The sequence below is a fragment of the Rhinolophus ferrumequinum genome, chromosome 6 (assembly GCF_004115265.2).
Source record: "Rhinolophus ferrumequinum isolate MPI-CBG mRhiFer1 chromosome 6, mRhiFer1_v1.p, whole genome shotgun sequence".
Classification (NCBI taxonomy): Eukaryota; Metazoa; Chordata; class Mammalia; order Chiroptera; family Rhinolophidae; genus Rhinolophus; species Rhinolophus ferrumequinum.
The window spans coordinates 12,305,664-12,328,833 of NC_046289.1; the positions used below are offsets into that span (position 1 = coordinate 12,305,664).

The window sequence follows — 23,170 nt, forward strand, 5'->3', positions numbered from 1 at the left end:
ATTATAGCTTGTACCTCAAAAAATTATTGAATTTGAAAATTAAAAAACATAAACTTAATTTAAAAACAAGCTGGGTGTGCCCTTAGAAGGCTTGATTTATAAAGCTTATAATGCCAAAGAGATGGCAAAGAAAAGCAAGGGACATTCCCATGTAAAAACAGTCAAAAAGGTTTTAAATTCACAGGCAAATTGCTCATTAGGTGACTGGCTTTAGGCTAATTGACCTAGAGTCAATAGCATCCAAAAGTTGACACTTTTGTGCTCAGGGACACTTTCTCAGGTCTGTATTCATCTTATTTCAGACAAAATTTTAATCAACTCTCTTATTTGGTTTCACAGCCCCTGGCATATTAGATGTGAATCAAAACAGTGAGGGAACATAGAAGGCCAGGCCACTTCAGTGGTGGGGAGGCCAGCTGATACCTGGACTGGCAGGGGCACTCAGAGGCCAGAGAAAATTAAAATGTAAATACAAAGCTGAGAAAATCACTGTAACGTGGGGTCTGTCCCGGTGCAGGTGGTCGTTTCCCCCTCCTGTCCATGCTGCTGTAGCTTCTGAGAGCACCTCGGTATCATGTGCACAATGCCCTCCACGTCATGAAAAGTATAACAGGCTAAATCATGTGCTATGTAGTTTGCCCAATTCGGTGTGTGTGTGTGTGTGTGTGTGTGTGTGTGTGTGTGTGTGTGTTTAAATACAGTCCATTTTAGAAAGTGTTTTCTTAAAAGGAACCAAATCATGGACTCCTGAGTTGGAGCATGTGTTTGAAGTTCCCCCCTGCCCCTGTGGGAAGTCTCCCCAGGACACTGCCCCTTAGGCTTTCTGCTGCTTCTGGAATACCACCAGGCCAACCAGGAATAAATGCAGGAGTCTGGAAACATTTACTGCTAGCAAGTCCTCTTTCACCAAAATGTGGCCTGGCCAAATCCAGTTAATTTTTGATATCGAGGGTACCGTGGGGAGGAGGTTGTGAATAACCCAAATCACGGTGAATTCCACTTTTGATCACCTGCAAGTCCAGAATGGCTTACTGCCGTAGGGAAGTGTATCAGTCAGCTTTTCAGAGAAACATTACCAATAGGATTCATATACATACATACATACATACATACATACTACATAATACATACCAATAGGCTATACATACATACATACACATCACACACGTGCACGCATACACACACACACACACACACACACACCCATCACAGGAGACTGACTACTTTATTGCTGTTTTTTGCTGCTCCCAATCCCCTTTTCACCTCCGAAGCCCAGGTGCTTCCCGCCATCCTTCCCCTGCAAGGCCCTCTCTGAGCAGTAGCACCAGGATTTAGGGCGGGGGCACCTGGGAAAGAAGGGTGCTCAGGGCTTTATGAGCAGGCTGAGATGATCTGCTTTGCTGAACTCATCCTAAAGGCTGGGTCTTCTCCTCCCACCCTTCGGAGAAAGAAGAGGGTAGGTAGGTGAGGGCAGAGAGGAGCTTTAGCTTAACCACAGCCGTAGTTAATATCCACAGCAGTTAATCTGATACTCTGTATCTGTCCCTTTATACATATTGTTACTACAAATCCTTTTTAGTCCTTTACAACCAGCTGCATTTGTGAGCCACCCAGAGGCAGGCAGCATGGTGCATGGAAAGAGCATTAGATCAGGTAGCAGAGACAGTATTCTGCCACTTGCTGTGTGACTTTGGGCCAGTCACTGATTTTCGGAACCTCAGTGCTCTCTACTTCAAGATGACATTGTTGATACTTGCCAAACTAATTCATAGTATAATCTTGTGATAGTCAAATGGGACAAGCTATGTGAAAATGCCTGGGAATATTTGACAAATGTAGATCCAGAAATGTAAGGACTTACTCTTTTTATTGCTGTGGTTCTGCTCGTTACGTTTGTAGGTACTGGTCACCATTAAAAGGTCATCTCCGCCTGCCCTGCTTTATACTAGACCCTAACATCATGAGATTGCTTTTAAAACGTGATTTATCTCTTTCACCAGTAAAGTTTGTGTATCTCTTTCTTGTTATGCTTTCTCTTAGGGATGAGTTGATTATTATTATCTGAGGATATGGCCAAGAATGATTCAATTTAGAAAATAATAGGAAATTTTTGCTTGACTTTGGTAGGGTAATTTTGCCATAATTCCTGCAAATAAAGAAGCAGTTACTTTAAAACGTTCCATTTCAGAGTCACAGATCGGCACTTTTAAAGACCACAATTGATTGTTTAGTGCGAAAATTATATTCAAGTGAAGCACATCAGCATGCAAATCTAAAGTGTGGCTATTTTAATCTAGATTGAATATTATTAACTAGCCCAAGGGATAGGGTGTAATTAAGATTTGAACAGCTTACTTTTGTCTGCTGTGTTGAGTAACCCCATTATTTAAAGTAGTGTACCAATTTGAATAATAGGAAGATGGCCGATGCACCAATATTTACACATTTTGGCTTTTCGATGTATTGAAAGAATTTGACTTTTCTCCACCAGTTGGTCCAAACATTTGATAAGGGCAGAGATTTGAACTTACAGCAAATAAGAGAATGTTCAGATTCCAGGAAAATCACATTTCTTTCTGAATGATGGCAGATTTCCATGTTGTTACTGACTCACTCATTCTAATATCTTCTTCCATGGGTTTGGGACAGATGAAGCCCTTGATGAAGGTTTATGCTTTTGTCTAATTAAAACTATTGGATTTACAGCTGGCTGATGCAGCTCTAGCTGGAAGGGAAAGCAACTCTTAGCTTGGATCCACTTCAGAAAGTTTGCAAGACCTCCCTCTGCCTTTCATAGAACTGATAAGGCACAATGCTGATAGCATCTTGATTCTGGTGCAATTCCTCGATAGCTGTTCTTTTTCGGGGAGACAAGATGCTCACCTTTTTGTCCTACCCACACCGTTTTAAAAGAAAGAGCCAAAGTTCTCCATTTCTCCCAGGAGAAGTTAGTGAAAGGATCTATTGCATAGCTGCACCACCTTAAGCGGATACCCAGCAGGCTAGGTTGGCACACAGCTTATGTCGGCCATCCGTATTTCCAGGTGTAGCACACGTATTTAGTACATCATTTGATAATGCTAAAAAAATATATTAAAGCAGTGTGAGACTAAAGGAGAAAGAAGACGAATGTTAGCATTCCCCTGGGGTTCATGGGTGAAGGAATTAACACAGCGTGGCACTCTACCCTAGCTGTGTTTGTTTCCATGGCAACAGCTACGTACATGTTTCAGACTATCTACAGTGACACAGTTGCAGAAATAGTAGCTTGCAGGTTTCTGATATCGCATCAGTGGACAGGCAGCACGCACTATATTAAGTAAGTGTAAAAGAATTTAAAATATAGCTCTGATTCAGCTGAGCGATGAATCGGGGGCTTTGGCATTCCCCTGCCTCACGACAGCAAAATCTGGACAAAGTTGAAAGTTGCAAGATTCCAGTCAAACAATTGTCCTTGCTTGGGTAAGTATCATCAAATGAAACAAATGGGAGGGAGTTACGAAGGGAAGAAAATGGCCTTGGCAGATGACATATTTAAGAAAGATATTGTCAGTGAAGCTAATTTTTTTTTTTCTTTTTTGAGGGGGGCAGTGATGGGTAAGGAATGAAAGCTTTGGTTGAAAATAGCTGAGTCTTAAAGCAAATCTAATGGGCAACAGAATCTTTAACTGCGGCTGAGTTTATGGCAACTACGGTCTTTGAATGTATCTTTGTGGAAATTGCTTTTATATAAAAATGATCAGGCAAGGAGCAGAGAGGTTGATTGTGCAGTTAAAAGGACATTGGGGCTCCATTGTCTTTTCTGAATGCTTATGTAAATATCTCTCTCCCCGTGGTGACCCTGGTTTGTCTTTGACATTTGCTGCTACTTTTTGGTACCATTTGCTGGTCTCTGTGTTTATATTACGCTGCCACATTGTAGCCTGATCAGACTTGAATGTTGGTTAGAGAGCAACTAAATAAATATGATAGACTTTGTCAGTGTGTGACTTTACAATCAAATTGTACAGTAATTTAAGAGGAGAAGTGCTCAAATTGGTATTTATTTACATGCTAGACCTCTGCTTTTGAATAGCAGCCTAGGTATTAGGTTAATGGATTTCAATGTGCACGTTACGATTGCGGGAGCTTTCAAGTATGTTGTAGTTCAATTTATACGGAGTTTTTTAATGTCAAAATATTTTTATGTATGCCCATTATTCAGTTTAAGCCTGCATTTACCTTACAGTTTTATTATGCGTGTATCAGTGAAGAGAATGTAAAATGGCATGGTAATTTAAGTCAATCTGTTCATTTGAGGAGGATTCATTTTCTGACCAAAGGTGGACTTTTACAGAAAGTGACACATGAGACATGCAACTCTTTTGTAGTGTCTGAGACTATTTTTCATGTGTGTAGGGAACTACCTCGCTCCTAGTGTGTTGCTTTTCACAGCAATTATTTGATTAGATGTCAAAAGAACACCTATGGGTGGGGGTGTGTCTGGAGCTTCCTGAACACCTGGGTAGCTGGAGGGCTGGGACAGTTTTTGCACTATAAGTCAGGGACTTGAACCCTAGAATGTCCGACAGCCCAGTGGGTAGACACAATTTGCTTTTCTAAATAAGGCAATCCAAAATGAAACTAACGTTGAAGCTTCCCATTTATGCCTATCTGCAGTCTGAGCCATCCAGAGAGGGGCAGTTACGTATGTGTCTTCAATGCAGAATTTCTTTTTATGGCGGTTCAGATCAACGGGCTGCTCCTTTCTCAGAGGAGGCTCCCCACCTACACCCACACTCATCCCTGTGGAGTTGGGAGATACAGCCCATCTTTGGGGCCCAGGAGAGGGCAGGCTTGCAGACCCCTCCCCCGTGCCCGGGCTTGTCTGGTGGGGCCCTCTGTATCATGGTGGGCAGCTTCTCTCTGTGACAGCTGCAGGAAGCCACCTGTGCTTGGCCTCCCAAGGCAGAGGAACCAAATACCATTGGCATGAGGGTTTACGTCACGTTCTGCTATTATTACATTTGGAGGGGCCCTGGAAACCTTGGGCTCATTAACCTTGGGCTCTGACACCGGAAGTCAGAAAAGTTTCAATGAACTGCATTGGATGAGTAGTTCACCATTTGTCTGTTTGGGAGTGATAGAGCAGGCCCTTCCAACAGTTGGGACATTTGTGTATTTTTTTCATCATCCAGGAATATTTTCCAGTTTAAAAAAACAGAAAGAAAAGAAAACCACTAGTCTATGCCATGTTATTTTAACTCTTTCATAAGAATAGAAAAACACATACACCTAAATGCCAAGCCTTAGGCCAAACCAGTCATTCGAATTTAAATCCTGGCAGTGCTTGTAGGAAATTCAATTGCTTCCATTTGAAGGGCCAGGAAATTGATTTGGAAAAGAAAAAATAAGTTTGAGGGATTCCCAAATAGTGGCAGTATGGAATGAGTAAGAGAAAAATGAAGGTACAGACTGATCTTATTACCAGTCTTAAATGGTAATAGAATTGCCAGAATCAACTTCCTGAGGCGGAGCTCATTTGGAGTCTCTGCTGCCCAGTAACTGCAGAAGGTGCTCTGTGGTCACAGGGTGAAAGGCAGTCTGCAGGCCGGCGTCCAGGGCTTTCCACCACTGGCCCCTTCCCAGCCTGCCCTCTCACGAGGTCCTCTTTGCCCTGTGCATCCTGTGCCTGCCCAAGGGCACAAAATAATGTGTCCTGGCCTCTGCTTTTGGTGCTGCCTCTGCCCAGGTGCTTTCACTCTCATCTTTGATTTGTAAGGCCCAGCTTCAATTCTACTTTCTCCCTAAAACCTTACAGATCTTCCTCTTTGGGAGGATTTCTCCATCTTCCATGTTCCCGTAACAGTTTCTTTGTCTTCAGTGAGAGCACTTGTTTTCACTATATTAAGATGAGTTGTGTCTCTTCTTCACTGAGAGGTAGGCATGTTAAAGACAAAGGACCATGACCTATGTAGCCTTATAGCTTTCGCCCCACCGAGGACAGTACTTCAAACTGTGGTATTTCATCGAATTCTTAAGCCCTTGTGAAGATTCACATCATCGCACAATCTTCAAATGCACATATTCTCTGCTTAAAGAGTCTGTTGAATATGAAGATTCCAAAGATGCTGTCTATCACGGCACCAAAGCATCTGGACGAGTCCAGCCATTTTCAGAGGCTGCAGACTTCGGGTTGTTTGGCAGCATCTAAACAGAGACCAAGGGAGTGGCTGATTTTTTTTTTTTTCATATTCATAGTATAAAAGGAATCTTGTAGAACTAAACTCGTATTACAGAGGAGAGAACTGTGAACCTGAGTTAAGTGACTTCTCCAAAGCCACGTGATTGTTCAGTGGCCCAGGTGTGTGGATGCAGCCATTACTCTCTGTACATGGACCTGCCTACTGAGCCTCCTGACCCAGGCCTTGGGTTTCATGGACGACATTACCAATCAGCTTGTGCTTTCTGCCCTGCGTTGGGATTGGCTGGCTTTCTCTATGTAAACACTGTCATCTGACAACAATCTTGTTGACACTCTTTGCTAAAAGCTGGTGTCATTGGGGTAGAATTAAAAACAAAAGTGGACTGAGAGTTGAACGCGGCGGAACTAGGAGCAATGCTAACAATTCATTAGCCATTGCCTCGCTGAGGATATGGCAGCTGCTGAATTCAGTCAAGTTCAGACCCTTAAAAAGAGTGGAAAAAAGAAAGCACATACTTTCCAGTGCCTGGGCACTGCACAGCTGGGCCAGCTGGGTGCAGCACCGTGGCAAAAAGATCTCCTCAGTTTCAGAAATATGAGACCCGAGCTTGCACACAAGGAGTATGTGGCTGCAACTGGACCTGATTTGGCGTTCCGTTTCTGAGCTTACGTGTGCCTGCAGTTATATGAGACTCAACTCCTATGGGAAGCCCAAGGGTATCTAAAGAAAGAACCAGCCCTCCAAGTTGACAGAAGCAAGCCCTGCGTGGACGTGCATGCGTGTGTGCGTGTGCACATGTGTGTATGTGTTTAAAGGCCTGCGCCTGAGGTCAACAGGCTTTTTAAGAGGAATTCTTGGTTTTCTCTATAAACGTTTACTTCCTCTTGTCCAGAGTTAGCCTGTTAAGGGAATAAAGCGCAATTCAGTTTTCCAAGTTGGAAGCCTGATTAATCTCTCTGCCAGTTACATATGGAAATAAATTAGTAAATGGTCCATCTGGGACGAAACTACTGCAGAGATGATCAATTATCGCCATCGTATATGTCTGTGTTGCTGAAGATTGAGTTGTGCTTGCCAGGCACTGCTGAAAGATAACTGGATGCTCTATCGTGGTCAGAGGAATAAAATTTAAAAAAAGAAAATCACAAGTGAAAAATTTACCGTGAAATGTTTCATGGGAGAGTGGTTTGGTTGATGCCAAGATTGTTCCTTAGAACTGCTGTATCTGCAAATATTTAAAAGGAGCCTCAAGGGCATAAGAAACATTTTAATTTTATATTTTCAAAGGCCAGTACAGTAACAAGTATTAATTAGTACCCAAACGTCTGAATGACGTGGATACTTATATACCTCTGTGCAGTATTGCCCTTTATAATTTTCATAGCAACTTCATGTCTGTTTTCTTATTTAAATTTCAAAGGAGGGGCAAGTCAGTGCCTCAGTTTCTTGACTGATAAAAACCTGAGGTTTAGGGGGTTGAGTGTCTTGCCCAAAATGACTCGGATGATTAAATGGCAAGGCCAGGATGAGCGACCAGATATCATCAATACTGAATCCCGCTGTGTGTCCATCAGAGCCTGTGTGACATCAAAGATGTTTTCAGTATCCCATCTTTCTATCATCTAGCATCAGGAAATGAAGCGTTCTACTTATGTCAGTTTTCTAGAAGCAAAAACCATACCTTCTTGATTATGAAAAGTATTTTTTCTCTACTTGGAGATGTTGAGTATCGGTTTAACTATTTTTTTTTTAACATGGTTTAAGTTTTTCTAGTTGAGGTATAATTGACACATAACATTAGTTTCGGGTGTGCAACATAATGATTTGATATTTGTATATATTGTGAAGTGATCACCACAATAAGTCTCGTTAACATTAGTCACAATACAGTTACAAAAAAGTTTTGCTTTTCTTGTGATGAGAACATTTACGATCTCTCTCAGCGACTTTTAGATATGCAAATGCAGTATCGTTAACTATAGTCACAAAGGTGTACATGACAACCCCGTGACTGACTTATTTTATAACCGGAACTCTGTACCTTCTGACTCCCTTCACCCATTCTCCCTCTCCCCCTTTCACTTTTTCCTGTGACTAAGTTATTTTCTCCACCTGAGTTATTTTATAAAGCTAAAACCATAGATGTCCTCAGGGGCTTTTTAGGTGTGGTAAGATTTTGCCCCTTTGCAGAATGGCCCGAGGCTACTGTGACATCCAGATTCCTGCCTTTTTAAAAATGTTCTTTTGTGTCTTCCTCCTGGGCAAACCTTCAGCAGTTAATCCTTGACGCTGCCTGAGGTGCTCCCCTCTAGAAAATGCAGTACGAATAGTACAGAAAAACAAACTGGGTTTAGAAATCTTTAAGTCACCCTAGTTTATCAGATGTCAATTTCTAACATAAGTAACAGATGCTGCCGGATGGTCTTCGCACAAGAAAGAGATGACACCGTCCCCTAAGAATTTACCTGTTTGTACTTGGAAGTGACCTTGTCTCACCCGGATCACCTTCAAGTTTCTCTGGCATCAGCCAGACCTGGCTACTCCACGGCCTTGAATAACCTTCGTGTTGTCTCACCTCTGGGCCTTTGCTTCAGCTGTTGCCTGTTCCCACCAGTGAAAATCCTGTCCAGTTCTCAAGGCCCATTCGTATTGTTATTATCTTGAAGCTTTCCCTGTCCTGTCCTGCCCCCCCGACCCCCACCACAAATAAATGTCTCCTCTGAAACCCTTTGTTACAGGAAATAACACAGTCTGTCTGTATTTGAGTTGCCCGTATACACGTCTCATCTCCCATAGTGAACAATCCATTTCTCACAGGTGGCAAGGTCATCATCTTCTCTCTCTGACCCTTCCTTCTTCCCTCCAACCCCCAGCTCAATACTTTGCCCTTAATTGAAGTTTAACATGCAGCAGAGGAGGGTAATTTTGTTTTACAGCAACAGATTAAGTGTCTTTGGATGGGTGGATAAATTAAAGATCTGAACAGTGTATCAGAATCATTCGAAAGGCTTGTTAAAAACAGATTGCTGGACCCCACCTCTAAATATTTAGATTCAGTAGGTCTGGGGTGGGGGCCAAGGATTTGCATTTCCAACAAACTCTCAGGGATAGTATTGCTTTTCCAGGGGCCACTGTCTGAGAACCACTGATTTAATGAATTTTTTTCGCTAACATTCTCACACTAAAGTTCATAGGGTAATATAGTTCTTTTCATCAGAAAGTCTACTGATGTGTCTTCCTTGAGGCGGAGGCCAAACACGTATTTTCCATCAAATTATTATGCAATCTGTCTCATGTACCAACCTTCCTATTTTGCAAGATTATTGGTTAATTGTGGCTGAGAAACGTGCAGAGCATTTAGTGAGATTCAGCTTGATGGCGTCTTTTTTCTCCCAAGGAGTAGAGTCAGACTAATTTTATTTTACCACAGAATAGGGAATCATTGACTTTGCAGTCTGTGTATCTGGTGTATGAGGTGGGACACTGGCCTTGAATGCTTGTGGGTGCTCTGATGTTTTTCCTTTAGATAGACAAGTGTTTCAGTGGCAGCTATAGTAAAAGAAAAGGAGCTCACCAATGTCTTAATAGCAGCAGTAGTAAAATGAGATAATCTCACAATGTTTATGACGTGTGTTTTCAAATTTCTGGGTCCTTTTTATGCCCCGGGAGGCAGTTTCAAGAACACTCCATTGTGAAAGACCCAGTGCTTCAGTAACTTTCCAAGAAATAAAGAGGTACTGTTGCAATTGACTTTTTCACTGAAGTGGATCATCTTTTAGAGTCAGGCCAGAGATGACATCCATTGGGGTTGAGAGGGTCCTCTCTTCTCCTCTGCTCTAATCCCGTCTTCCTTCTGCTCCTCTCCACCAGCCACTAGAAGCACCCTCTCCTCGAAGACCAGTGTTCTTGTGGTAATGGAGGCTTCTTTGTCATTTCCGTGACTGGAGCAATGCTGACCTTGGTTTCCTGGACCCATTCTGACTCAGGTAACCATGCTCTGCCTTCCCCAACTCACTTACACCTCACAGAGACTGCACTGAATAAATGAAATACCAAAGCTGTGTTTAAATGCAAATGCCAAATTGATTGTTTCTCCGTCAATTGGTATCCTCCTCCTCTCTCTTCAATCTTCTTAATGATCAATTTATGCAGCTGATCAGACTGACAATGGGGTCAATCCAATTTAGGCATTAAAATAATGAAAACATTGAATCACATCTTTATTTAAAGTTTTGGTGTGTGTGTCATCGACACAGAAATCAGCAGGAGCATCGCTGGGAAATTTTCGCATAGAAGCCAGCTTCTACCCAAGAAGCGTTTCCCCAAAAATAAGACCTAGCCAGAAAATCAGCTCTAATGCGTCTTTTGGAGTAAAAATTAATATAAGACTTGGTCTTATTTTATTATAATACAAGACCGGGTCTAATGATATGATATGATACGATATGATATGATATGATATGATATGATATGATATGATATGATTATAATATAATATAAGGTCTTATATTAATTTTTGCTCCAAAAGACGCATTAGAGCTGACTGTCCGGCTAGGTCTTATTTTGGGGGAAACACGGTTCCGTAGTCCCTCTAAATCATTTTCTTTCTCATAATACCACATTTTATTTGAATTATGTTAATCTTTCTAAGGTTGTGCCTTTTAATTGATGTCAGTGAGTATTACTGAGTAGGGGTTATTCGTTCTCAGGACACGAAGACTAAGGTAATCTGAGACATGGAGCTCCTCTTGGAGCTCACAGCTCAGCAGAATATCCAGGACTCACTTGTGAGAGAACGCCAGGCCATGGGGCTGAGGCTGGGCGCTAATGGTACTTCTCTGGTCCAGGGAATTGAGAGACTTCCAGGACTGAGGTTGAAATAATTAGGGAAGAATTTATGGAAGAGGGGGTGCCTCAGACAGGCTTTGTGGACCATTAGGCCAGGAGGAGGGAGAAGGAGCAGCATGGGGAGGAGGGAATAAGCCTGCCGTGAGCCCGGGCATGAGGGCCCTGGCTGCCTGGACCAGAAAGGGTGCAGAGGACCCTGACCCTCTGTCACAGCCAGAGCCAGATGCCCAGAGCCTCGAGCCTGGGTCCCTTAAGGTTTTCCTGGGGAAACCGCAACTGCTTTGTTACAGAGGGGCCTTGGCTGACAGCTTCCGTCAGTGACAGTGGGCAATGTCGCCCTGACCCTGGCTGGGCTGCCACCTTGCTGGCCTCTTCTGTTTCTTTGGGCTTGTCCACGTCCATCCTCTGCCTGTCTACTCGAGTATTTACTCTTCTCTTACATACCTGCCCTTATCCCCACCAAACTCAGCCTGGCAGGAGTGGCTTGACAAGGCCCTGGGATGAACCAGGGACTGTGTAACGTCAGTACCTGGTGATTCACAAGGTGCTATTCTGAGCTGAGAAGTAGAATTGATAGGTAAGAAGCATGAACACGAGTTTATAAGTTGATGCCGAGAGCATATCTAGAGAATTCTGAAAGCTGAAAGTCAGGGAGGGTCTGAAGGCTGAAGCTGGGGCCACAGTCCGGGATGGGGAGCCAAATGCCCTTGCTAATTCTGAGATGAGTACATCCTGCCCACACCCAGCTCTTTTCCAGTGTGGCTTTTGGAGAAAGCAGTGGCGGCTTTCGCTGCCCTGGGTCTTGAAGGTGCTAGTGAGAGTTGCCTGTCAGGCAGCTCTCCCTGTCAGGCCTGCTCCACCTGCTTTAGGATGCTCCCTCTCTCCTGCACCTGAGGGCCCGCTCACCCAGGAGCTCGGGCCTTCCTGGAATCAGAGCCATGGATCACTAGCCACCTTTTCATTTCTCACTTACCCAGAGTTGGATTGCAGCAGTGTGGCTGTCCTCTATCCAGTGTTTTGAGCTTCCAACCCTCCTCCATCTTGTGACACCTACATTTCAAAATGTGGTTTCCTGGTTGCTGCAACATGTGGGGAAAAAAAAAAGAGTTGAGAACGCACACTCATTCTTAAGTGCCTTAGATTAGAAAGGACTCAAAACAATTCCACATCCACAGTCCATTGGCCAGAATTAGTCACATGACCCTCTCTCCCTGCCAGGAGCCTGGGAAGTAGGGAGAAGCCCCGGAATGCTTGAGATCCCCACTGCCCTGGCGATACTGTATCACTGTGGGAAAGCTCATCCTTTTTCTGTGCTTTTATTTGCTTATTATTAAAGGGTAATTAACCCAGCCCAACATTTTTCACATAGTTTGTGAAAGGTGAAAATACAATGTATGAAAGTGGTTTAAAAGTATAATGAGTTGTAAAATATGTAAGATATACCGTGTTTCCCCGAAAATAAGACCTAACCGGAAAATAAACCCTAGCATGATTTTTCAGGATGACATTCCCTGAATATAAGCCCTAACGTGTCTTTTGGGGCAAAAATTAATACAAGACCTAGTCTTATTTTCAGGGAAACACTTAGTAGTTGTGACTTAGTTTCTTTCTCAGATCCTGAATGGTGATGGGCTGGAGTCAGAGTAGTCCCACACGCCCCAACGTTGCCTGGGACTGTCCTGGCATCCCCCAGCTGACCCAACGTAATTATCATACAGTCCCCCCTTTCACACCCGAAGTATCCGGGTGTAGACCGTACATTATATGGTCACCCCAAGTCGACCCCACTGGTCATCCTTTGAGATTATTGTTACCTACTGTTTATGGAGCTTTTCTGAGCGTCCGACTCTATTCCACGCTTTTGCCTGCATTACTTCATTTAATCCCCAAAACAAACTTGTGAGGTAGGTACAAGGAACTCACTTAAAGATGAGGTAACAGACGCAGAGAGGGTTGAATCTTTCATGATCACACAGCTATGAAGTCGCAGCACTTCGCTTTGAGCCTTGGTCTGTCTGACGCTGTGTAGTTAGGTGCCTTGTGGGGCTGCCGCGCTCATCCTTCACGAGGATTGAGCCCTTGACCACATGGGCACCCCCCCTTCCCTGACACTAGCTTGGGAATCTATCCCCAGACCCCAGGCTGGTAGAAAGTTACAGCCCTGAGCGGTCAGTCCAGCCTTTAGTGACCCCAACAAGAAGACGAGCCATGGGATCCCGTGGTGAATCTCCAGAAGCAGCAAGTAGCAGGACCAGAGCTGGCCAGCGTGTCTGCTGACTTCCCGTCAGTCCCCTTCCGTTCTCACTGCTCTGACATCAACATGTGCAGCTTGTTTTAAAACAGGGCACTGCATAAAGGAGAAAATACTTTATTTTGAAATCTAGGGTGGAGTAGAACTAGCCCGTGAAGACCGGCCACGTGCTGTGCAGTCCATCCAAACCGGCGCCTTTCCCAACATAAACAGCTAGGAGAGATTGAGCTCTGTTTTCAGGAAGTTTATTTACAAGTTTGTTTATTTAGAAAAAAATAAAATAAAAAAGCCGGACCACAACCAAAGACTAGCTTGCCTACAGTCATATCAAACAAAAACCCATCTAGTACAAGATGGTATTAATTTTCCTAGTTTCTGGCTTCCTAATCAGTGTTCAAAACCAAACCCATGGAATCAAAGGGAACAGTCTCTGCAAAATGAACGAAATGTAGCAGAGTCATCTATTGCATTGCTTGCTTCAAGAAACCCCCCAGAAAATTATATATGTGGTTTCTAAATGTACAAAGAAAACTGAAGGAATTCCATTATGAAAGAAAAATTAGATGGAAATTTCTAATCCTGTCTCACAAACAATATAGGAATAACTTTAAAATATTCTGCTTTAAGCATGCATTTAATTTGTGCTCTGGGAACCAAATAATGTTGCTAAGATAAAACATTCTAATAATGATTTATGTAAATTTATTTGTACAAAGTAATGGTGTAGTTGCCTATAGCAAATTGCTTGGAATATGAAATGACATTTATGAGATCTTTTGTTTCCTCTGAATGAATACAATGGAGAAAATGAGTGACTCCAGGAAGAAAAGAAAAGAAAAAAAAAAATCCACGTTCAGAGGTAGAGACAGCTGGACAGGTTAGAGGGTGTGTAAATAGTCAACACACTCAAGGCAATATGTTTTCCTGTGATATTCTCATTATTTAAGCCATTTTAAAAGCCACACAAAGAGTGTGTGTGCTAGATTCTTCGAAGGCTAGAACCCGTTGTCTTCGTGATCATCAACTGCTCAGACACCAAAGCTCTTTCAAAATAGCCAATGACAGATCACCTGTTCTCACAGTGCCCTGATAGACGGGACACTTACAACATGGGGTACCAGGAGGCCAACTGTAGTTAAAAATTGGGCAATTAATCTCAGTTCCCCATTACTTTAATACCAAGGAATTTATGCTTGTGTCATCAGTGGGGCCCAAATGTTAATAAAGCAAAACCAAAACTCTCCCAAAGACTGATTCATAGACCTGCAGGGAGTTTTCCTATTGGCTGCCCAGTTAGAACCTTTGATAATGGCGCTAAGTGTTTCCCGGAAACTTTTTACTTAAATAGAAATCCCCATATATGTAACAGAGAGAGTTCCTGGATCTGTGCTTTGGCTTTGTAAATGCCCAGTATGTGTCATAACCTGTATTCGCTGGAAAGGTATACTCTTAACACCTTAGTATCGGAAGGCATTAATTTGTTTTTCTTAAAGTATTTTTATTGTCTCACGTGGTCATTGTAATCATTTTTGTGAGGTAAATTGAGAGTTTGTATTCCGTATATAGGGAAACCGAGGGCCACGGAAGTCACAAAGCAAGACATTGGCAGAGTAGGGGGACAGCTGCCATGCTAATGTTTATCGCATTGTCATTACAAACTAAAACGGCTGAAAGAAATTTGTGAATCCAGGAGAGCTTGTTTTACTTAAAACAAGTTTAGGGTTTTGATCCATCATAAGCCATTTTGGAATGGCATCAACAATCCTGAGAGAAATGGGTTTGTCTAATTGGATAGAGTGACTTTGCAATCTGGTTGTTAGCTGTAGTGGGGCCAAAGCCTGAGGGCTGCAGTTAGAGCTCCGGAGAGAGAGGGCATAAAGCCTGCACAGGACTGTAAAACAGAATGAAAAGAACACTGGCTTCGAGGAAAGAAGGGATGGCCTAGGTTTCCAGCAAAACCCTTTAAAGTGCACACACCACAGAAGCGGTGGCCTGTGGCAGGACTGGTTTTAGTGAAATGGCCCAAGATCCCTAGGGTGACGCAGTGGATGTTAGGATGAGAATATCAGCCATACTTACAGATTCCAGTTCTTCTTTCTGAGCTGTGGATCCCTAGACAATAATGTAAGACATCTGAGCCCTCATTTCCCCACCTGTAAAATGGGGATGATGATATTTAACTTACAGAGATGGTGTGGAAATGAAATTAAGTAATTCTTATAAAACGCTTGGCACAGTGCGTGGCAGATAGTAAACACTCATTTTATGATAGTTCTTAAAATGATTATAATTGTTCTTACTTAAGAATGTATAGTCCTGACTGATAATGGGAAATGAAGCTAAACCACATTTTTTTATTTAATTGAGAATTAACCTACAAGATTTCTAAATCAGTTGTTTCTGTGTACCGAAAAGATAACAGGGTAACTATGTGAATTCATTCATTTGTCCATTTAACAAACAGCTCTTGATGTCAAAGGCCCTTTGCAAGCTGTTTGCGAAGGGTGGAGAGGCCGGGTCCCGAGTTCTGGTCTCAAGGGATAAGGGAGATTTTTACACATGGCACATAGGCACTGCATGGGCCACTTTAATATATATGGTCTTTGTCTTCCAGGAATTCAGAAATTAAGCTAGTCTAAATCCTTATTTGTCACTGAAAATCCTAGTTCTGGTCCAGATTCTGCAAATTGGTTTCCTTCGAAAGCAGTCATCTTGGCTGGCTATGGAGTAGGTTTATGGTCAGGATGAATGGATGGAAAGTCTTTGGTCCTTTGCTGCTTCTGCCTGCAAAATGTGTTCTTGCCCCTTGTAGCTCAGGCCCGTAGGCCGAAAGTGTGGATACATCCTTTGTTTAGAATGCATTTCCGTGAGAAGCATATATACTCTTTTCTTATCGAGGTTTGAAATGAATCTGGTGTAAAAATGCGTTGTTTTGTTTTTTGTTTTTTTGAGACGTCTGTGTAGTTATGTCACCTTAGAGAAGGTGTTTCACAAAAATTCTCTACGGGAAGATAAGGAAATGTGAAAATTTTTCAAGTGAAATGAGAAAATAAATCGTAATTCTCAGATTCTGGATTCAGTCTGGTGCATTTCAAGGGGCCTCCTGTGTGAAAGGCAGAGGGAGTTCTGCGGTGCCCTGCTTGAGTTTACAATCTAACGCAGGTTGGGGGAGGGTGGGGATAGAAAAATAGGCACAAATAAGTGTTCAAACATGACCTTTCCCCCAGTCCGAGGCAAAGAGAAAAATGAGCACGCGCTAGTGAGTTCAGTATACTTGGCAAAACAAAAAGTTGGCAACCTACGCTTGTCTCCGGAACTATTCTTGAAATTTTATTGCAGTGAGTGCAGAATCACGATCTGGGGGCTTGGTCGAGTGGGTTCTCCTGCCCCTTCTCCTTGGTGTTGTCTCACCTCCCTCTCTGTCTTCCTCACTAGCAGCTACTACTGTTTGCTGGAGTTCTGCAGCCTGTGGCTTATCCTCCTTATTAAAAAGGAGATTAGCAAGTGTTAGAGACTTACCAGCAATTAAGACTTTCTTCCTGATTTAAAGAGGAGGAAAAACAGCATTTGGAAAGATGAGTAGGCATCTGTCCGTAGCACTCTGGGTTAAGAATACACAGTCACACATTTATCTCCCGGCAGAAATCTGGCAGACCCGGCCCCTGCCAAGGCAGAAGGGGAGCCGTTGCTCTTATTCCCCCACAGAAAATGCTGTAATGTGCCAACTGTTTCCCAATAGTGGGTAGATTTATGTGTCCACATTTATTTTCCTCTCACTCTGCTGTGTGCATATGAACTCTTAAATGGTTTTTTTGGCATTAACCAGAGATTGAGTGTTTTGGGCCCCAACTTACAACTGTGCTCAAAGCTCAGCGCTCCATCAGTGGTGGCAGCAACATAGCCCAGGTGAGGGCTTTCTGGTTTAATAGCACAGAAGTAGACACACAGGACGATTTGGCACTCAGAGCAGGGGCATCTCCCAGGGAGTCTGAAGAGGAAGAGCTGTTTTGAAATGGATACCTCTTGAAAGAGAATGGCATCCAAATTGGTCGCGTTAATATGACAACTCATGATGAAGGCGGGGAAGACGCTTGTGTATAAGGCATAATATCACCCTAAGCCCAGTCAAATGGCCTCTGAACAGTTGGACTTTTAAGTGACACTGAGACCCTCATAGAAGGCGTGTTTGTTTGTGAGGAGAACACATCTGACAGCAAGTAGGTTAAGCCCCCCGTCTTTGGTGTCACTTATTTTTCCTGGAAGTTGAAGAGACTGCACTGCCTTGGACTTTTTTTTCCTTGAATACCAGACAATATCATTACCTCACACATGATACATATTTCTCCAGGTGAACAAAAAGAGGCAGGAAATTGGTTGTAGTAGCTACTGGAAAGTCCAAATTACTCACCCAGTAGAGTGTCACAGACTTTCTCTGTGATAAATTTGATCTGGTGAAGGGACACCTTCTCTCCTGAATCAATCTTGGGTGAACTGGTAGAGAGTCGGGCAGTGCTACGTTCTGCTTGAGGACTGTATGATTGCTAGAGTGTTCCATCAGGGGCCCTCCGAGGTAAACAAGGAAACGGTCTGCTCTTTACAGAGTAGTGTGTGACAGGTAGTTAGGTGCTGGATAACTGATTCTAAATAGTGACAGCCTATTATTATGGCATTTGACTTTATCCCTCACATGAACGTAAATGAAACATTGTACTTAGTTACAAGCATCTACTGTTTTATAATGTATTTGTATATGTGTATATATGTATTCGTATAATAAGCATTTGTAAATATTTGTGTATATATGTATATGCATGTGTGTAGAAATAAGTAAATTAAATCATTGATTCTGGGACAGTTTATAGGAGTCATTGCTTTCTTAAGATGTGGAAATACGACAATTACCACCATTGTAACTAGTTCCACTTCTATGTCATTCATCCTCCATTTCTTTGTTTAGCTCTTACACCCAGGACACTTCAGTAGCCTCTGCATGTATGTGTGCTTAACTGAACAAAAGTGTCAACAAGCTATTTTATTAAACAGCTTAGACAGAGATGTTTGGTGTGGTTGCTAGAAATTGTCAGCTTATCATTGAACTGTCCTGATCATTCTTATTTTTCAAGTTGCATTGCTTATGCTAATAATTATTACTATATGAAAAAGCATGCTGCTTTTTTATTTTATTTTATTGGGTAATATTGGGGGACAGTGTGTTTCTCTAGGGCCCATTAGCTCCAAGTTGTTGTCCTTCGATCTAGTCATGGAGGGCGCAGCTCAGCTCCAAGTCCAGTGGCCGTTTTCAATCTTTAGTTGCAGGGGGCGCAGCCCACCATCCCATGTGGGAATCGAACCAGCAACCCTGTTGTTCAGAGCTCGTGCTCTAACCAACTGAGCCATCCAGCCGCCCCATGCTGCTTTTATTTTTATAGTTCTTTCATTAATAATTTGATTGACTATTATATCCATGTGGTTGTGTGACACACATCAGAGTAGTGAGAGATTGGCCCTGGGCACCTTGGGAAGCCAGAATTTAGGTATAAATTGTATGGCTTGGGGCGGGCATATGGGTGGCAGGCAGGTCCTTTGACCTTGACATCCAATTGGGTGGCTGTACGTTTCCCCTCATATTTATTTCCAAGTATTTTATTGATTCACCAGTAGTGAGTCTGATCTGGTCATTTTAACAACCTAAGAAATTCAATCATGGTGTCGTTAATGTGGTCACTAAAATGACTAGATCGGTACTGATATGTAAGTTCAAAAAGTAATGATTGCTAAAACAATAAATCTGACCCAAAATAATTGCATCAGTGGCTTCCTGTAAACGGAATCTGTGTCTGTGGGGCCTGTTCTTTAGAAATGGGATGATTTTATCACTGACATTCCTAGACGGCATTGCAACTGTGTAAGACATACGTTTTGGTACCTCTTGCTACAGAAACACTTAGTTTGTGGATTTTTATAGTGTAGGAGAATACTACAAATTTTGTCCTAATTCCTGTTTTATATATTAGTAAAATGATGAATTGAAATATGCCTCTGGAGGCATGAGAAATGGGGTTGAAACTGACTCTGGTGGGTGTCAACCCAGTGATGTTCAAGGACCTGCATTTTAAAACTCTGGATTCAACAGGGAAAATAAAGCCAACAAAGGAATTCCCATTTGGCAGGCCAGCTTGGTATCTGGGAGGCTGAGTGTGCGTTAATGAGGAGTGTCGTGCAGGAAATCCTCCACATCAGAAACTAGTTTATTAAAATGATGGCCTTCTCCTCTACTGTTGGATGATGCATTTTGAGCAGGTGTGAATGCCGGGCCCTTGCACCTGGGAGCCTATTCACTGGGGCTCAGGAAAGGGATTGGGGGTTATGGGGGTTGCTTGAGAGCTTAGCTTTAAATTTTACCTTTTGGAAAGGAGTGTGGTTTCTCATAATTAAAAATTGTGTCTATATCTGTAATAAACAATGGAATTCCTAGGACTGCAAACTCTATGGGTGCACAATCTATTTTAACCCAAACACTTGACAGTGAGTTACCAGTTTAGCAGAAGAAGGTCCCGTTCCGGTGGCTAAGTGGTGCATATTGTCACTCAGGGTAGACTAGGTTAGGGGTAACAGAACAGCCCCCAAAACTCAAGGGCATAAAACAATGAAGGTTTATTTCCTGCTCACTCTACATCTCTACTGAGGCTGGCTGGGGACTGTGCTCCGTGTCATTCTTGTTCTTGTTCCCAGACAGAGGCTCAGTCCCTGTCACCGTGGCTGAGGGAAAGGAGAAAATGGCGAATCATGTGCTTGCTCTTAAAGCTTTTCAGTCATGACACGTCACTTTCACTCACATTTTATTGGCCAAGGCTAGTCATATAGCCACACCTTTTCCAGTAGGTAGGAAAATGTAATACAACTGTGTGCTTGAAGGAGAGAGCTGAATTATTTATAAATAGTTCCAGATGTCCACAGTACACACCTTCGATATTAGAGCGAGAACTCTAGAAACCTCGCTCAACTGAAGCAAGGAAGTTGAATTTATGAGAGAATTCTTTATATCCTTCAGAAAAATGGTCCAGTCACCTGAAGTGGGGTTGTCTTATCTCTTCAATGCTGTCCTTTCTAGGGGGGGTGCTTTACCCCATCTCCCTATACTCTCCATCTTACACATAATTATAAGCCACTCAGACAAATAGTCAGTGTGCTTCTTATGCAGGTGCGACATCACGTGGGGTCTCCCAGCCGTCCCCTTCCTGGCCAACCCAGTGCCACCTCTAAGCTCTTCCTACACAGATATTCTGGAATGGCCACAGCTCCTTGGTTTCCCCTACTTGGGTGTTCCCTGTGGACTGTTCCAGTGTTTGACGTCATCCTTTAGATTTCATTTTCTTAAGTGGGCATCTGAAGATCTCTTCCTCCAAAGACAAAACCCCGTTGCTTGGGGCAGCGGTGTGTGTGTAAAGCTGACAAGGGAAGTTGGTCGTCACTCACCGGGCTCAGGGATGCTCTTGTTGTCCTCACCTCCATCCTCTCTGCATCTTCTGTTAGTCTCTACCAGGCTGCTCCGCGTGCTTGCTGAACAGAATCCTTGGGTCTGGGCTTGGGTTGTTGGTGTAACGAGTTCCACCAAGTCTTAATTATGTTCTTCGAGGCTCCCGGAGGAATTGACATGCACACAAGAGAGCCTCACTTAGTCTGCAAATTCAGCTATCTGGAATATAGCCAAGAGTTAGGAAGAAACAGAACTTATCTCAGAGGACACAATAGCTTTCTCCAAATCCATGCACTAAACTTTAAGAAGCTCCTTGTTGGGGTTGTGTTCTTCATGGAGTTATACTCCTGATCAACTTGGTTTTTGATTCTCTTTTCTTTTATAGACGAGGACACTGAGGCACAGAGGTTAAATGGTTTGCCTAACGTCTCAAAGCTGTGGGTGATAGAACAGGTTCTTATGATTCCAGGTTTAGTCAGACAACAGTGTTTAAGATGGTGGCAGTGAGATAAGGAGAAAGGTTGAACTGTAGTTAACTCTTTTTTTTTTTTAAGAAAGTAGTAGAAAAATATGTAATGACTGTAGGATGATTCGCTTCAAAATGACCACTTTATTTTTTTAATTCTAATGTATCAGTTGACTAAGAAAATCTAGTAAAATGGTGCTGTGCTCCCTGATTCTGCCAAACAAATGTGAACTTACTAGAGTTCTCTTTGCTGAACTTCTAGTTTAGCTGGTGTATAAATAGATGCTTATGAAATATTTTTTTTTTTTTGCACAATCAAGATGGAAGCTTGACACAGCCTATGTAATGATGATAAGCTTGGTTCTGGTGTGCTTGGGTGGGACGTAGATGGCCTCAAGAATACCTTGGAGCATGGCCAGTCCCCACCCGCGAGACTGAGGACGGCTGCTTCATAAAGGAAAGTTCCCGCATGGAAGCCAGTGGCAACCGGCTCATGGACATTCACCAAGGTCCTCGATTTGTGTGGAGCTTCGCAGTTTTTAAACCACTGTCATACAGACAATCTACTCTGTTCACAACAATCCTGTGTATTAAGCAAAGCAGGCATCAGTGTCACTTTCATCATTCAGGTGAGGACAGTGAGGCTTAGAGGAAGGTACCCAAGGCCACAGCACCAGCGAGAAGCAGGATCAGGGCCCTCCCTAGAGCAGGTGCTCACACCCCTACGTTGTTCCAGGGACACCTACTCTGCTCACGCCTGTGGGGGTACCCCCCAAGTGTAAGTGTAGTTGAAAGAGGTCCTTTCCCTACTCCAAGCAGCTTTCTTTCCTGGTTAAAAAAAGTCCTGCTCCACAGAGAAGGAGAAAGAGGAATGTGAAGGTCCAGTCCCAACACGAACCACTTTGCTCTCAGGCAGAAGAAACATTTGCGAAGACGTGAACAGCAATAAGAAACACCTTGGAACCTCAGGCAGTTTGGAGGCCAAAGACGAGGCTGAGCCTTCCCAAGCCTGGCAGGGGAAACATAGGACTCACAATTGCTGGTTCTGAAGGGGGTACTCACCCCTACCCAGGCGGTGGAGAGCCCCACCTGCCTACCTGGCCCTGATGTGCCCTGAACAGGGAAGAGGAAGAAGACTGGCTGCTGGTCGTCAGACTCTCCTCTTGGTGTTGGGGGGTCCTGGCATCCTTGGGGTGGTCTCAGACCCGAGATCTGGTCCTGGCTCCTCTCTATCACCAGGTCAGCGTCAGACTTGCAGCCAGTTAGGAGACCTCTGGGTCTCTATTTTTCTCATCTGTAAATTAAATAGTTCTCAGCCTCACTCATAGTTTAAAGAGGCTCAAATCAAAACAAGAAGGTACCACTTTTACTTGTCTGACTGGCAAATATTTAAAAAAATTTGAGAATATCCCGTTCTGGAGAGGGGTTGGGAAATAAGACACCCTCTCTCAGTTTTCATGGCAGGGCAGATTGGCAGAAGGTCTTGGGAGGGCATTTGGCAATATTGATCAAAAGTTATATGCACTGACTCAGCAAGTTCACCCTTGGAAATATATCCTATGGATCTACTCACCAAAGTATCAGAATCTGGTGAATGAGGGTATCTTGATATTGTTTATAATAGCAATATCAAAAAACTGGATACAACCTCAATACCCATCACCAGCGGATTAGGTAAATGTATACCCTTGGCATACAAGTGTATGTCCTTGGCATACTGGGCAATACTTAAAGAGGAAGACATGGAAAGGGTACAAAAATATAATGGTAATAAGTAATCATAATATATATATTTTTTTGAGTGCCATACACATTCTAAGAAGCTTACATGTATTAACTCACCTAGTCCCATTTTACAGATGTAAAAGCTAAGGCACAGCGAAATTAAGTAACCTGCTCAAGATCATAATATAATTAGAAAGTATCATGGCAGTGGGAGTACA

At 43.0% G+C, this 23,170-nt stretch overlaps 1 protein-coding gene across 4 annotated transcripts in view; it reads left to right on the forward strand.

The window, feature by feature from the left end:
* The window catches only part of FOXN3 (forkhead box N3), a 361,663-nt gene that overhangs the window by 83,833 nt on the left and 254,660 nt on the right, over positions 1 to 23,170 (forward strand). For 3 of the 4 annotated variants that reach the window (XM_033109406.1, XM_033109413.1, XM_033109408.1), the window contains exon 2: positions 10,056 to 10,171. The gene's annotated coding sequence lies outside the window, so the exon portion shown is untranslated. Of the gene's footprint in view, positions 1 to 3,286; positions 3,463 to 10,055; positions 10,172 to 23,170 lie in introns of those variants that run through there. The other variant, XM_033109407.1, reaches the window with a different exon arrangement.